The 14699-nt window shown below is 40.5% G+C and overlaps 1 long non-coding RNA gene across 1 annotated transcript; it reads right to left on the reverse strand.

Annotated features, from left to right (window-relative positions):
- Positions 1–729: 729 nt before the first annotated feature.
- Positions 730–3564, reverse strand: LOC135553748 (uncharacterized). Its single transcript, XR_010457628.1, has 4 exons — positions 3409–3564; positions 1507–1551; positions 884–949; positions 730–769 (listed from the first exon to the last, which is right to left on the reverse strand). It is a non-coding gene; the product is annotated as an uncharacterized LOC135553748 (long non-coding RNA).
- Positions 3565–14699: the final 11135 nt, after the last annotated feature.

Below are 14699 nucleotides of genomic sequence, written 5' to 3' on the forward strand. Positions count from 1 at the left end.
AAGGTAAATTATTTTATTTATTTGGTTATCTGGTTTTTTTGAAAATGCCTCCCTGGCCTAAATGCTACTCAAATGATCCCCTACCCCTTAGCATACTCTTACCAAATTTGAGGTTTCAATTGCTATGGTTCAAAAGATATTTTGAAATCATCTGAGATACAGTGTTGTTAAAAAAGGCTAAGTTTGAGAGCAGGCACATTATTTTCATTTTATTTACGATTTTCAGAAATCTTGAAACACTGAGAATACAAAACATTAATGAGCCTGAGGCTTTACCTGGATCCCTGGATCCGGGATGGGATTTCACAGGTTAAAGTGACTTCAATCAGTGTAGATGAAGGGGCCTCAGGTTAAATAATGATTTTTAAGCCTTGAGACATGGATTGTGTATGTGTGCCTTTCAGAGGGTGAATGGGCAAGACAAAAGATTGAAGTGCCTTTGAACATTTGAACAAGGTATGGTAGTAGGTGCCAGGCACACCGATTTGTGTCAAGAACTGCAACGCTGCTGGGTTTTTCACGCTCAACAGTTTCCACCCAAAGGACATCCAGCCACCTTGACAAAACTGTAGGAAACATTGGAGTCAACATGAGCCAGCATCCCTGTGGAACACTTTGACAACCTTGTAGAGTCCATGTCCGTGGGAATTGAGGCTGTTCTTGGGGGTTCCTAATGTTTGGTACAGTAGACTCAGTGTACGTGGTTTAGCTCTATCTTTGAGAAACTCACCTCCTCCAAGCTGCTGAGCCCCCCTTGGATAATGACCACCTGTGATTCATTAGAAAGACAGGTCATGATGGTTCATAATATAATATATTCAATTATGAATGATGATTGGCAGCAATAGGGAAAAATATAAACATGGCAATCAATCAATATTACCCCCAGCTCCTCCGGTTTTGGCGGGCTTGGCTCCGTAGCCTCCCTGTATCCCAAGAGCACCAGCCCCTGGAAGACCACAAGACACCACAGGGAGATGTGAGACGTCAGTGATCAGTGATGCACCATAATGGAGCATGTTTCTCTATGGTGGGAAAAAAATCTAAACGTTGTATCATATGAGTCTATATTAAATCATTAATAAGGAGGATGAGCATTGCAAGACAGAATCTAAGTCCGATTTCTCATTGACGATTGCACCACTTTCAGTTTTTAATTCTAAATGCCAGACAACTTAATCTGAGGCTATATTTAGTTGAGCAAATTAGTTTAGACTATGCTCAAGACGGGTCAATTGAGTGCAGTCCTGAGATAAGACAGAATCTGTTCGGGGCTGATTGTTGGTGGAAGTTCCACTGACCTCCAGCTTTTACACCTCTCATCCCTGCACCCAGAGAGAGAGAGAGAAAGAGGAGAGAGGAGAGAGAGAGAGAGAGAGAGAGGAGAGAGGAGGGAGGAGAGAGAAGAGAGAGGAGAGAGGAGAGAGAGAGAGAGAGAGAGAGAGAGAGAGAGATGTGGGGGTGGGGGAGACAGACAGACATACAGAGACTGATAATTGCACTTACCCCTGGGTATCATTTTCCCCATACCGCCACTTTGAGGTTTCACTCCTAATAGAGATTAAAAAAAGAATTGCAAATCACTCTATGAAGTATACTATGCTGCTATGCTGTGGTTTGGAGAGAGATGAAGGCCTTCATCGTTTCCTATTGGCCAGTGCCAGTGTTACACCATCCAAAACGTAAGCATTTGAAACACTACAGCTGATTAAATATTAAGTGATCTCATCGGATGATGAGTAGTGAACATCTCACTCCCATCCCATGCAAACTCAGCTCCAACTGGGCAGCTTGAGGGAAGAGAAACAGACATTCCCATTGATGGAGTGGAGAGACAGACAAAAAGGAGGGACTGTGTGCAGGTTGTAAAGGCTTCTTTCACAACAGGTTGTCAAATTTGGACCGCTGCTGCCACCTCAACTTCCCATGCTTTGATTCAAAGCAATCAGACGAGATGAAACTACAGAGGCTTAGCGGGGTCACCAGACTTGGAGCAGGTCTGTTTCACTGAGATCCAGGCAGCAAGGACCACGTAGGCCCGTTTTTTTCCCCTGATCTGACACGGACATTGGAAATTTGACACATAAATGTCAGTTGGGCGGTTTTGCAGAGATATATGAGCATGATACCCAAGTTGATTCCTGATAGTTTAACAACATGTCTACAGCTATCTGTCACTCAGCTGTACAGGTGTAGGATCTTAATTGGATCCCCATGTTGCAGGAGAAATGTCCTGCAATGCATGAAATGTGAAACTTGTAGTGTATTTGAGGTTTGTAACTTTCACTTTGAAATTTCAGACTTGACTTTCCCAGGAAAATATCAATTAATTATAATCCACATAATAATTCACATTTCCTGTTGTTGCAGGATTATTTTCCTGCTGTAGCAAACTGGCTCAAATAAAGATCCTACATCTGTATGTTGACAGGCCTTCCAAACCTCTCAGATAAAGTCACCAGAAACATGAAATGCATGTTGTCAGGGTTTAAAACAAAGTAGTTACTCTGAATTGTTCAAATGTTCCATACAATTTTTAATTGTTTTAATTTTATTCCCAACTATTCAATTAAAGAGAATTTGACTACATGTGTCAAAGGAATTTCACAACTAGGGAATTAATGTTATATTAAACATATCTTATAATTCAAATGTTATTTCAATTTAATTGGGACAATACAAATTGGCAAGTTTTTGAAGGAAGTTGCAAGTTGTGCGTAATAGGTAACTAAATGTGGACCACAATGCAACACATCCAACAACAAAAATAGTTCACGTTTTATATATGAATATAAAATAAATATTATACATGCATAACCATTTAAATAATCAAACTACAATTGTTAAATATTCTTATAGTTGAGAAACAAGTTGAGAAAAAAGCAAATCCATAATTTACAGAACAATACAATATCTTCGGAAACTACTATAAACTAATAAATAATTAACATTTAAACATTTAAGTCCAATTAACACTGCTGTGCACTAAGCAAGCACCCGTGAAGATTTAAGGTGGTAACAAGCAGTCCTGTGCTGACACCTACTGTACAGTGTTTCACAACACAACGTAACGTGTCTGAATGCTATTATAATCATGTTCTACAAAGACAGTCTTGAAACTACTCCAACATGAATTAAAAATACCATTTCTGATGTGCCAACTCTACAATTTAAGAAATGATGGTGGCATGTCTTAATCTCTCTTTCTATCCTTCCCAATCCTGACACAAATAGGGGTCTTTCTTCTTCTCTCTCTTCTCTCACCTGTGATCTACATCCTTTAGACAACGTTCTCACTTTCTCTCATATTCTGTCATATTCCCTTACATCCCTCTTCCACATTCCTCTCATCCCTCTTCCATCAGCCATTCTATCCTCCACACAGATAGTCTTGGTTATGTCTCTTACCTCCTTGTAGTGTGTGCTGTGCCAGCCATAGGACCAGCGAGGTCTGAAGGAGCGCTTTTACCAGCATGGTGGAGGAGACCTGGTCCGGCAGAGAGAAAAACAGGCAGACAGACAGAAAGACAAGGAGAGAGAGAGAGAAACTGGCTGGCTGGACAGGGGCACAGCACAAGTAGACAGCTCCAGTGTTTGCCCATGCCTTAAATACAATTCTGGTTATGATACCCTCCCCCTAACCAGCCCTGCCCTCTAGCCTGCAATTGGCCGTTGCTGCACCAAAGCCCCTGCCCCATTTCCCCCTCTCCCTCTGGACAGGCAGTCAGGTCCACCTCTGCCCATCCAAAGACAGTCCACATCAGGTTGCTGATCAGCTGGATTGCTGCCAGCCAGTATATTAACATGGCAATGTGATTTGTGTGTGATGAGCGGAACAAGACAATGCTTCAAAGAGGTGATAAGTGTGAGATCACTGTTTAGATCAGGGATCATCAACTAGATTCAACCGTGGACCGATGTTTTCTTGAGTAGATGGTCGGGGGCTGGAACATAATTACGAATAATTTGTAAACTGCAAATTGACCGCAAGAAGCCCAAACAGATATAACATTGTGTCTCTCTATTATGCATGGAAATCACATGGAGATGATTTTCTGGTGTTTTTATAGTCTTTTATGTCTAACAATAAAAAATGTAATGCATAATGTTGCTCAGAAAACTGTGTGGGGGGGGGGGGGGGGCTTCAGTTGAGGGAGCCTGGTTTAGATGGTAAGAAAGGGGCAGTAGGACAGAAAAATGGTCTAATTCACAAACCTATCAGGAGAACATTCCTGGTCATCCCTACTGCCTCTGATCTGGCAGACTCACTAAACAGAGAACATCCCTGGTCATCCCTACTGCCTCTGATCTGGAGGACACTAAACAGAGAACATTATTGGTCATCCCTACTGCCTCTGATCTGGCAGACTCACTAAACAGAGAACATCCCTGGTCATCCCTACTGCCTCTGATCTGGCAGACTCACTAAACAGAGAACATCCTTGGTCATCCCTACTGCCTCTGATCTGGCAGACTCACTAAACAGAGAACATCCCTGGTCATCCCTACTGCCTCTGATCTGGAGGACACTAAACAGAGAACATTCTTGGTCATCCCTACTGCCTCTGATCTGGAGGACTCACTAAACATAGAACATCCCTGGTCATCCCTACTGCCTCTGATCTGGCAGACTCACTAAACAGAGAACATCCCTGGTCATCCCTACTGCCTCTGATCTGGAGGACACTAAACAGAGAACATTCTTGGTCATCCCTACTGCCTCTGATCTGGAGGACTCACTAAACAAAGAACATCCCTGGTCATCCCTACTGCATCTGATCTGGAGGACTCACTAAACACATGCTTAATTTGTAAATGATGTCTGAGTGTTGGAGCGTGTCCCTGGCTATCCGTCAAAATGGTGCAGTCTGGTTTGTTTTACATAAGGAATTTTAAAAGATTTATACTTTTCCTTTTGATACTTAAATATATTTTAGCAATTGCATTTACTGTTGATACGTAAGTATATTTAAAACCAAACACTTTAAGACTTTTACTCAAGTAGTATTTTACTGGGTGACTCATTTTTACTTCAGTCATTTTCTATGAAACTATCTTTACTTTTACTCAAGCATGACAATTGGGTATTTCTTCCACCACTGCTGTGACACACGGGAATACATATATATGTAGAAAACATACACTCAGGCAAACTAACACAAAACCTCTATACACAACAGTCAGTCTACTGACAGGTGTAATATAAATGGATAGGGCTGTTGCTCTGGGGAGAGAGATGATGATGATGATGAAGAGTGGTAGAGAGAGCTTTCACAGTCAGGTGGAACAAACTCAACCTGCTCTGTGTTCCAAACAAGACCCATTAGGTTCATTAATGACCATCTTGTTTTTACTAAACAGGTGTGACTGTACACCTCCTAAAAAATAAGGGAAGGGGAAAAGAATGAGAACACGCAAACAGAATGTCTGAAATGTACACAAACAGCCCAGAAAAAGGCCCAGTAAATTGCAGGATAAATATGACATCATTCTAGAGTAGTTTGTTTCTGCCAGGCACTGTAAGGCTCAGTGAAAAGCATGTTGGTATAAATGTTTAATGTGGAAACCTGTGCAACCAGGTTGAAATATACCTCAATGCCACCTCCTCTCTTAAAAGATGAAAAAGGATTTTTCCATAATTTTTCTACAATGGGATGTTGTATAAATGTTCCTTCAAAATAACCTGTCTAAAACCTTTTATTACGCTGTTTGTACTGACCATCTCTCTTAGTTTTCACCTCAGTTTGTATGCAAGAGGCATTGGTCCATCCATGGGATTGTGGTGCCTCATTTACTCACACATGATCTACGGTCTTCTACACTTCCTCTGTGCTGTGTGAGGGCTGCTACCACTAACACACACTGTCCACCTACACCTCCATGACTGCCGAATATATCAGGATATAAAACATTAAAATAGTCTATATGGCACAACGCTGATATTCAAAACCTTACACAATATACAATAAATTAATGAGTGGAATTCAAAGAACTCTGGTTATTTTCATGATTGTATAGAACTGAAAGCACACCTGCATATTGTTTCTCATAGTGGTGCTCTGAATAGAACCCCTAACTTCTTAGACATAAATTATTAAAATTACTCCCTCACCCACGTTTGACCTCTGCATGTATATTTTCTGGTCATTTCACTCATGGGGACCTTTTTGAAGACATTGTCCAAAGCCACAGCTTCTGTGTGGTCAGTGCACTGCACAATTAATGTCAACGCAATACATTGATGAGAGGATCCATCAATGGTTATTTTCAGAGAACAAATAGGTAGAAAGAGGGAAGAAAGAGAGAAGAAAGAGGGGGAATAAAGAGGGAAGAGAGGCAGAAAGAGGGAAGATATTGGGAAGAGGGAAGAAATAGGGAAGAAAGAGGGAAGAGAGGCAGAGAAATGGAAAGATAGGCAGAAAGAGGGAAGAATGGGAAGAAAGAGGCAGAAAGAGGGAAGAATGGGAAGAAAGAGGCAGAAAGAGGGAAGAATGGGAAGAAAGAGGCAGAAAGAGGGAAGAATGGGAAGAAAGAGGCAGAAAGAGGGAAGAATGGGAAGAAAGAGGCAGAAAGAGGGAAGAATGGGAAGAAAGAGGCAGAAAGAGGGAAGAATGGGAAGAAAGAGAGGCAGAAAGAGGGAGGAATGGGAAGAAAGAGAGGCAGAAAGAGGGAAGAATGGGAAGAAAGAGGCAGAAAGAGGGAAGAATGGGAAGAAAGAGGCAGAAAGAGGGAAGAATGGGAAGAAAGAGAGGCAGAAAGAGGGAGGAATGGGGGAAGAAAGAAGAAGGAAAGAAAGAGGGAAGAATGGGAAGAAAGAGGCAGAAAGAGGGAAGGATGGGAAGAAAGAGAGGCAGAAAGAGGGAAGAGAGAGGGCAGAAAGAGGTGGTATAGACAGTGTTGGCTCTTTGAGGAAGTGAGAAGAACAGGGTATGCAATGTGTGGACAGACATCTGGACGGCTATTTATGTGTGGTCAGTCAAACTGAAAATACCGTGCCTCACTGAACACACAGACTGAAACAGAGACAGGAAAAGCACACCATACCATAGAGACAACCTCATAGTTGGTAAGGAGGAGGGGGCTGAACAGGTAGTTCCTGCAAACACAACACACGATGAATGCATGCACCTACACTGATGCAAGCACACACACTGAGACGTCGCAAGACAGTGTGCCACCGCAGCACTGCCATACATACATAACAATCAGTCAATTCTTCCTTTCTGACAGGTTCTCACATGCTTGTGCGTAGGTGTGTGCATTCAAATGATTTGCAATCATGTTTTTCATCTCTTAGGATTGAGGTAAATGCAATTAATAGTGTGTGTGTCTGTCTGAGATAAACCTGTGCCCACTACATCTGTCGCAGGTCCTCATTCATCCTCTGAATGTCAACAACCCATCTCTTTAGTAACATGTTTCAAACCCAGACAAATATGGTGCTGGACACATGACATAATTATTTGTCATGTATTTTTTTAATTGCTTACCGCAGATTATCCCTGATGTTCCAGAGTGTTAGGCCTACGTGGTTTAATGCTCTTCTGGCATTATGCTGCTTCAGGCCTACGTGGTTTAATGCTCTTCTGGCATTATGCTGCTTCAGGCCTACGTGGTTTAATGCTCTTCTGGCATTATGCTGCTTCAGGCCTACGTGGTTTAATGCTCTTCTGGCATTATGCTGCTTCAGGCCTACGTGGTTTAATGCTCTTCTGGCATTATGCTGCTTCAGGCCTACGTGGTTTAATGCTCTTCTGGCATTATGCTCTGGCCATGCTCTTCTGGCATTATGCTGCTTCAGGCCTACGTGGTTTAATGCTCCTCTGGCATTATGCTGCTTCAGTCTCAAGTTGCTCTGGCCACAGCTGGGGGTTCTCAATATTAGTGTTCAAAGCATATCAAAACTGAGTTAAGAGAACACAAAGAACCACAGAAAGGTCTGAAAAGCATGCTCACCTCCCTTGCTGTGCAGGTGCAACGGACATACCAGAGGATGTGGCTGAACCAACAGGTGGTGGTTGTGTCTGATGACAAATCTGTTTGCAATAAAATATCCCTCTGACAGACCACCATGCACCCTCTCACAGATGGACAACTCAAACAGTCAATATTTGCAGTCAAAATCAATCCCTGCAGTAGTAATGGATATAAAAACCTTGACAACAGTAGCGGAACAGAGAGGTGCAAGGGAAGCTTTTGTGTAGATACACGACTCAGGTTGCCCGAGCTGGATCCTCCAGGACACACAAATCAAAGATAAAAGCTGACCAGCAGCAGGGGTATGGACAGGGGGAGTATGGAATCCAACATGAGCTGCGCTATTACTTATACTGTTAGAAAAAAAGGGTTCCAAAAGGGTTCTTCGGCTGTCACCATAGAACCCTTTTGGTTTCCAAGTAGAACCCTCTGTAAAAAAACTAACAATTATTTCAGTGTAAACTCAAACAACTGAAACCAAATATCAAATATGTAGAAAAAATAATAGACCTATATTTGTATTTATTATATAATCTTTGAGAACTAACAATCACCAATATAAAAGCGAAACATTCAGGGGAATAGAAAATTCCCAAAATAATGCATTTAACAGTATTGATGTTGTTAATAAATTTGAGCAAAAGAACCAGCCATGGCAAAATGTATAGAATTGCAGGAATGTATCTTTAAACTGCTAAATGTTCTCTCAGCTACATGGCAGAATATGTATAATCCAGTGGAGGCTGCTGAGGGGAGGACGGCACATAATGTTTGGAACGCAGCAAATGGAAACCATGTGTTTGATGTATTTGATACCATTCCACTCAATTACGCTCCAGCCATTACCACGAGATTGTCCTCCCCAATTAAGGTGCCACCATCCTCCTGTGGTAGAATTGCTTAAAAAACTGCATCTATATCTTTCAACTCCATGGCAAAATGTGTAGAAATGCAGGAATTAAAACGCAAAATGCATCTCGGCTCCATGGAGAAATTCTGAGAATTGCAGGAAATTAGCTTAAAGAAATGCAGGCCGGGGGCAGCAGGAGCAGGGGTGCCAGGAGGTGGAGGTGGTGAGTGGGGCTGTTTAAACAGTCCTATAGAATCCAGACTGATGAAACAGACAGGAGAGGGAGAGGGTCACATACAGACAGGCCGGCCTGTCAAAACATCATGACTCTGCCAAGCTCTCAGTGAGAGAGAATGGCCAAGAGACTAGCTGCCGGCCTAGTTGTATGATCTACAGTTTCCTGCCCCATAGGCCAGGCACGCAGTAATGGACTGCTCCATTAACACTGTAATAATTACTGCCTCTTATTCAGACTGAGATAACCCACTGGGCACACTACGTCATTTCAACATGGATAATTGGGAATTATTTGGTAGAGACATTGACCAATGAAGTTACAACCTATATTCACCCACTCAAAAAGACAGACAAAAGTTAGTTGGATTTGCATTGTGTTATTACTATGCTTTGAAACGTCTAAAAGCACAACCAAATTCCCATGGAAAAACAATGTCTGAGTTTTGGTTTAGTCGTCACCCAAATGTCTATCACTGCACTTTCAATCATTTAAAAGCACAGCAAAGTTCAAATGTCAGACATTTATTTATACAACAGATGAATGTGATATCACTGTGTTTCATCTAATAGCACAACCACATGACCTGGATTGCAGTTGAGGTTACATTAAAATTACATGGTGCAAGTGATCAATGTCGTTTGAGAATCTGCACAGATTATTAGAGCATTTGTGAAGATCTCCAAAGGCCTGCGATGACCTATGCATGCTATCTGGAACATGCACTCTATATGATTACATAAGAAGAAATATATAGTTACAGTAACCTCAAAATGTGGCCATGGATCTATTACTAATTTTAAGGTTGAATGTTACATTTGTTTGTAAAATAGCTTTAACTTTAGGCTATTTACGAAATTACAACAGTAAATTTGGTTGACAACACAACCAGATATCAACAGTTAAAGAATACGTATGTACTGCTTGGGTAGTTCCACCTGAGCTACTGGCTTATCCCATTCTTTAACTTTTATTTTTGGTTGAGTTGAAGACATGAATCCAACATATAATTTGCTAACTTGGGCTAAGTTAATAGGCTATGTATTGTATTTCAAAAGTGATATTGAATTGTGTTTGGTTGTCAACACAAATAAAAATCTATATTGTAAGGAGATTTCTCTTCTGATTGGATAGTTCCATCTGTGCAACTGACTCAGTTTGTCTACAAATTAATCATTGATATGTTGGACTCACGTCTCCATCTCAACCAAAAATCAAGTTATAGAATAGGACTAAATCAAATCAAACTTCAAATGCACTTTAAATAAAGTTTGATTTCATTTAGTCCTATTCTTTAAATGTAATTTTTGGTTGAGCTGGAGACGTTTGGTTCTCCTTCAAATGTTGATATTTGGTTGCGTTGACAACCAGACATAATTCAATATAAATAAATATCATAACATTTTAAATCAACGAGAGCTTGAAACCATAGGACTATTTTATTTTTTAAATTTTAATTATGGGTTGAATTGAAACAATTTCTGTTGATTACTTTGTAGGCCTAAATAGCATCATTAATGATTGATAAAGTATGGTCACATTTCATTTGCTCTGTTAAACCTGCACTTTGGAATGACTTTGATAGTGACACAGAATATATCATAGAATATATTTTTGGTTTTAAGTGGAGATCTCTTAACAATAATTCTCACGATAGCACATTGGTAACAGTTGGTGACACATTTGTGGCTAAGTAGGGCTTACTTAAAACCTTGTGATGGGAGACCAACGGATAACTGTAAATGGATCAAATCTCCAGTAGGAGGTGCTGCCGAGCCTATTGTTTTGTTTTTCTGACAGTTCCTTCAGAAAGTATTCATACCCCTTGACTTTTTCTACATTTTGTTGTGTTACCGCCTGAATTTAAAATGTATTATATTGAGATGTTATGTCACTGGCCTACACATAATACCCCATAATGTCAAAGTGGAATTATGTTTTTCAAAATTGTAACAAATGTATTAAAAATGAACAGCTGAAAAGTATTGAGTCAATAGGTATTCAACCCCTTTGTTATGGCAAGCCAAAATATGTTCAGAGGAAAAAATCTGCTTGATTTTTAAAAAAAGTTAAAGAGTTTAATGGCTGTAATAGGAGAAAACGGAGGATGGATCAACAACATTGTAGTTACTCCACAATACTATCCTAAATTACATAGTGAAAATAAGGAAACCTGTACAGAATACAAATATTCCAAAATCTCCATCCTGTTTGCAACAAGGCACTCAAGTAATACTTTTAAAAATGTGGCAAAGCCACATTAACTTTTTGTCCTGAATACAAATTGTTTTGTTTGAGGCTATCACGATCGTCGTATTGAGTAGACCAAAGCGCAGCGTGGTGTGAAAGCATGATTTTAATGAAAGACGAAAAAAACACAAAGTATACTAACAAACAAACAAACTAACAAGACACTGTGCTAACGTGCAACATAACATAGACAATAACCCATGAACCACAATACAAAACAGGCTACCTAAATATGGTTCCCAATCAGAGACAACGACAAACACCTGCCACTGATTGAGAACCATATCAGGCCAAAACACATAGAAACAAACTAACTAGACATGCAACATAGAATGCCCACTCATATCACACCCTGACCAAACAAAACATAGAAACAAACAACTCAAATAATGGTCAGAGTGTGACAGAGGCAAATCCCACACAACACATCACTGAGTACCACTTTCCATATTGTCAAGCATAGTGGTAGCTGCATCATGTTATGGGTATGCTTGTAATCGATAAGGACTAGGGAGTTTTTTAGGATTAAAAAATAAACAAAATGGTGCTAAGCACAGGCAAAATCCTACAGGAAAACCTGGTTCATGCTGCTTTCCACCAGACACTGGAAGATGAAATTCTCCTTTCAGCAGGACAATAACCTAAAATACAAGGCCAAATTAACACTGGAGTTGCTTACCAAGAAGACAGTGAATGTTTCTGAGTGGCCGAGTTACAGTTCTGTCTAAAATCTATCGGAAAATCTACAGCAAGACCTGAAAATGGTGTCTAGCAATGATGAACAAGCTATTTGACAAAGCTTAAATAATTTTGTAAAAGAATAATGGGAAAATATTGCACAATCCAGGTGTGGAACACTCTCAGTGACTTACCCAGAAAGACTCAAAGCTGTAATCGCTGCCAAAGTTACCCTACATAAACAGTTAGGTAAATGTCATATTCCTGTATTTCATTTTTCAATATAATTTTCAAAACTTCCTCAAAGCATGTTTTCACTTTGTTATTATCGGGTATTGTGTGCAGTAACATACATTTAATCAATTTTGAATGAAGCCTGTAACACAACAACATGTGGAATAAGTCAAGGGTTATGAACACTGTAACGTTGAAAATTACATTTTTTTAATGGTACAAATTCAACATATTTTATACAAGGTTTTCCTATGTTGAAATTTGGTTACCATAATGACATAAAAACAACAAATCCATATATTTCCACGTCACAATAAATTGACAAATGATGTTGAAACAACATTGATTAAACTAGTTTGTGCCCAGCGGTAATCCATTACATATTGAGACAAGGGCCAAGGGGGTTAGCCTATATACTGTTGCATTTAAATGAGTCTGTTGGCAACTTGGCATGCTAAAATCATCTCATAACTAACACTTTTCAGCCCCTACCAGTCCAATCAGTCCAATAGAACTCAACCCTTCCACTGTTTCCCAGCTATTTAACCACTGGTTACAATAACTGAGTATATTACTGAGTATATTTGACACCTTAAGACCAAACTGAAGTTCACCATACTCGATTTTAAGACCATAATTCAATTTTAATCTTGCTCCTGACGTTCAGTTATCAAGATTATCAAGCTCTTGTCAGATGAATTCACTCAATGTGAAAGAAAGATCATACAATAGACACTTAACCGCCTTTCTGTCCACAGACACCTCCATTTCCCTGTTGACTCTCAGTGACGGCATATGGAAGATTCCACTATAAAGCCCCCCGTCTCCGTCTCCATTCCAAATCCCCTGCTGACTGAGTCAGACAGTGACAATATTGATGGTGTATTCTCAGTATTAAAGGTTTGTTTTAGTGTCTACAGCCAGGGTTACCCCACCAAAACAGACAGGCAGGGTCTCTGTCCAGCCACTTAGAAAACAGAGTGAGATAGTCTGATGGATACGTGTCTATGCTTTAGCAACTCTATGCATTTTTCTTTCTTTGTTATTTCTTATGTTTTTTTGTATAAACTATTTTGATATTGACTACTGCACTGTAGGGAAGAGCTTGCAAGTTAAGCATTTCACTGTACTCGTGACAAATAAAACTTGAAACTTGCATCCTTTTGCATCAGCTGGTAGTGCATTGTCCTTATTTTGTGTATTGAATTACACTGAACAAAAATATAAATGCAACATGTAGTGTCGGTAACATGTTTCATGAGCTGAATAAAAAGTCACCCAGGATTTTTCAATATGCACAAAAACCTTATTTCGCTCAAATTTTGTGCACAAATAAGTTTACATCTCTGTTAGTAAGCATTTCTCCTTTGCCAAAATTATTCATCCACCTCACAAGTGTGGCATATCAAGAAGCTGATTAAAAAGCAGGATCATAACACAGGTGCACCTTGTGCTGGGGACAATAAAAGGCCACTCCAAAATGTGCAGTTTTGTCACACAACACAATGCAACAGATATCTCAAGTTTTTAAGAAGTGTGCAATTGGTATGCTAACTGCAGGAATGTCCACCAGAGCTGTTGCCAGATAATTTAATGTTAATTTCTCTACCATAGAGAGAAATTTAGCAGTACATCCAACCGGCCTCACAACTGCAAACCACGTGTAACCACGCCAGTCCAGGATCTCCACATCTTGGCTTCTTCACCTGTGGGATGGTCTGAGACCAGTCACACGAACAGTTGATGAAACTGTGTGTTTGCACAACTGAAGAATTTCTGCACAAAATGTCAGAAACAGTCTCAGGGAAGTTCCTCTACATGCTTGTTGTCCTGACCAGGTTCTTGACCTGACTGCAGTTCGTTTTCATAACCGACTTCAGTGGGCAAACGCTCACCTTTGATGGTCACTGGCTCAATGGAGAAGTGTGCTCTTCACAGATAAATCCCGGTTTTGACAGTACCGGGCAGATGGTAGACAGCGTGTATGGCGTCATGTGGGCGAGCGGTTTGCTGATGTCAACACTGTGAACTGAGTGCCCCATGGTGGCACTGGGGTTATGGTATGCGTAGGCATAAGCTATGGACAAGAAACACAATTACATTTTATCAATGGCAATTTGAATGTAGCGAAATAGCGTGACAAGATCCTGAGGCCCATTGTTGTGCCATTCATCCGTCACCATCACCTCATGTTTCAGCATGACAATGCACAGCCCCATGCCACAAGCATCTGTACACAATTCCTGGAAGCTGAAAATGTCCCAGTTCTTCCATGGTCTGCATACTCACCAGACATGTCACCCATTGAGCATGTTTGGGATGCTCTGGGTCGACAGTTCCAGTTCCCAACAATATCCAGCAACTTCGCACAACCATTGAAGAGGAGTGGGACAACATTCCACAGGCCCCAATCAACAGCCTGATCAACTCTATGCGAAGAAGATGTGTTGTGCTGCATGAGGAAAATGGTGGCCA

Source organism: Oncorhynchus masou, chromosome 14 (assembly GCF_036934945.1).
Source record: "Oncorhynchus masou masou isolate Uvic2021 chromosome 14, UVic_Omas_1.1, whole genome shotgun sequence".
NCBI lineage: Eukaryota > Metazoa > Chordata > Actinopteri > Salmoniformes > Salmonidae > Oncorhynchus > Oncorhynchus masou.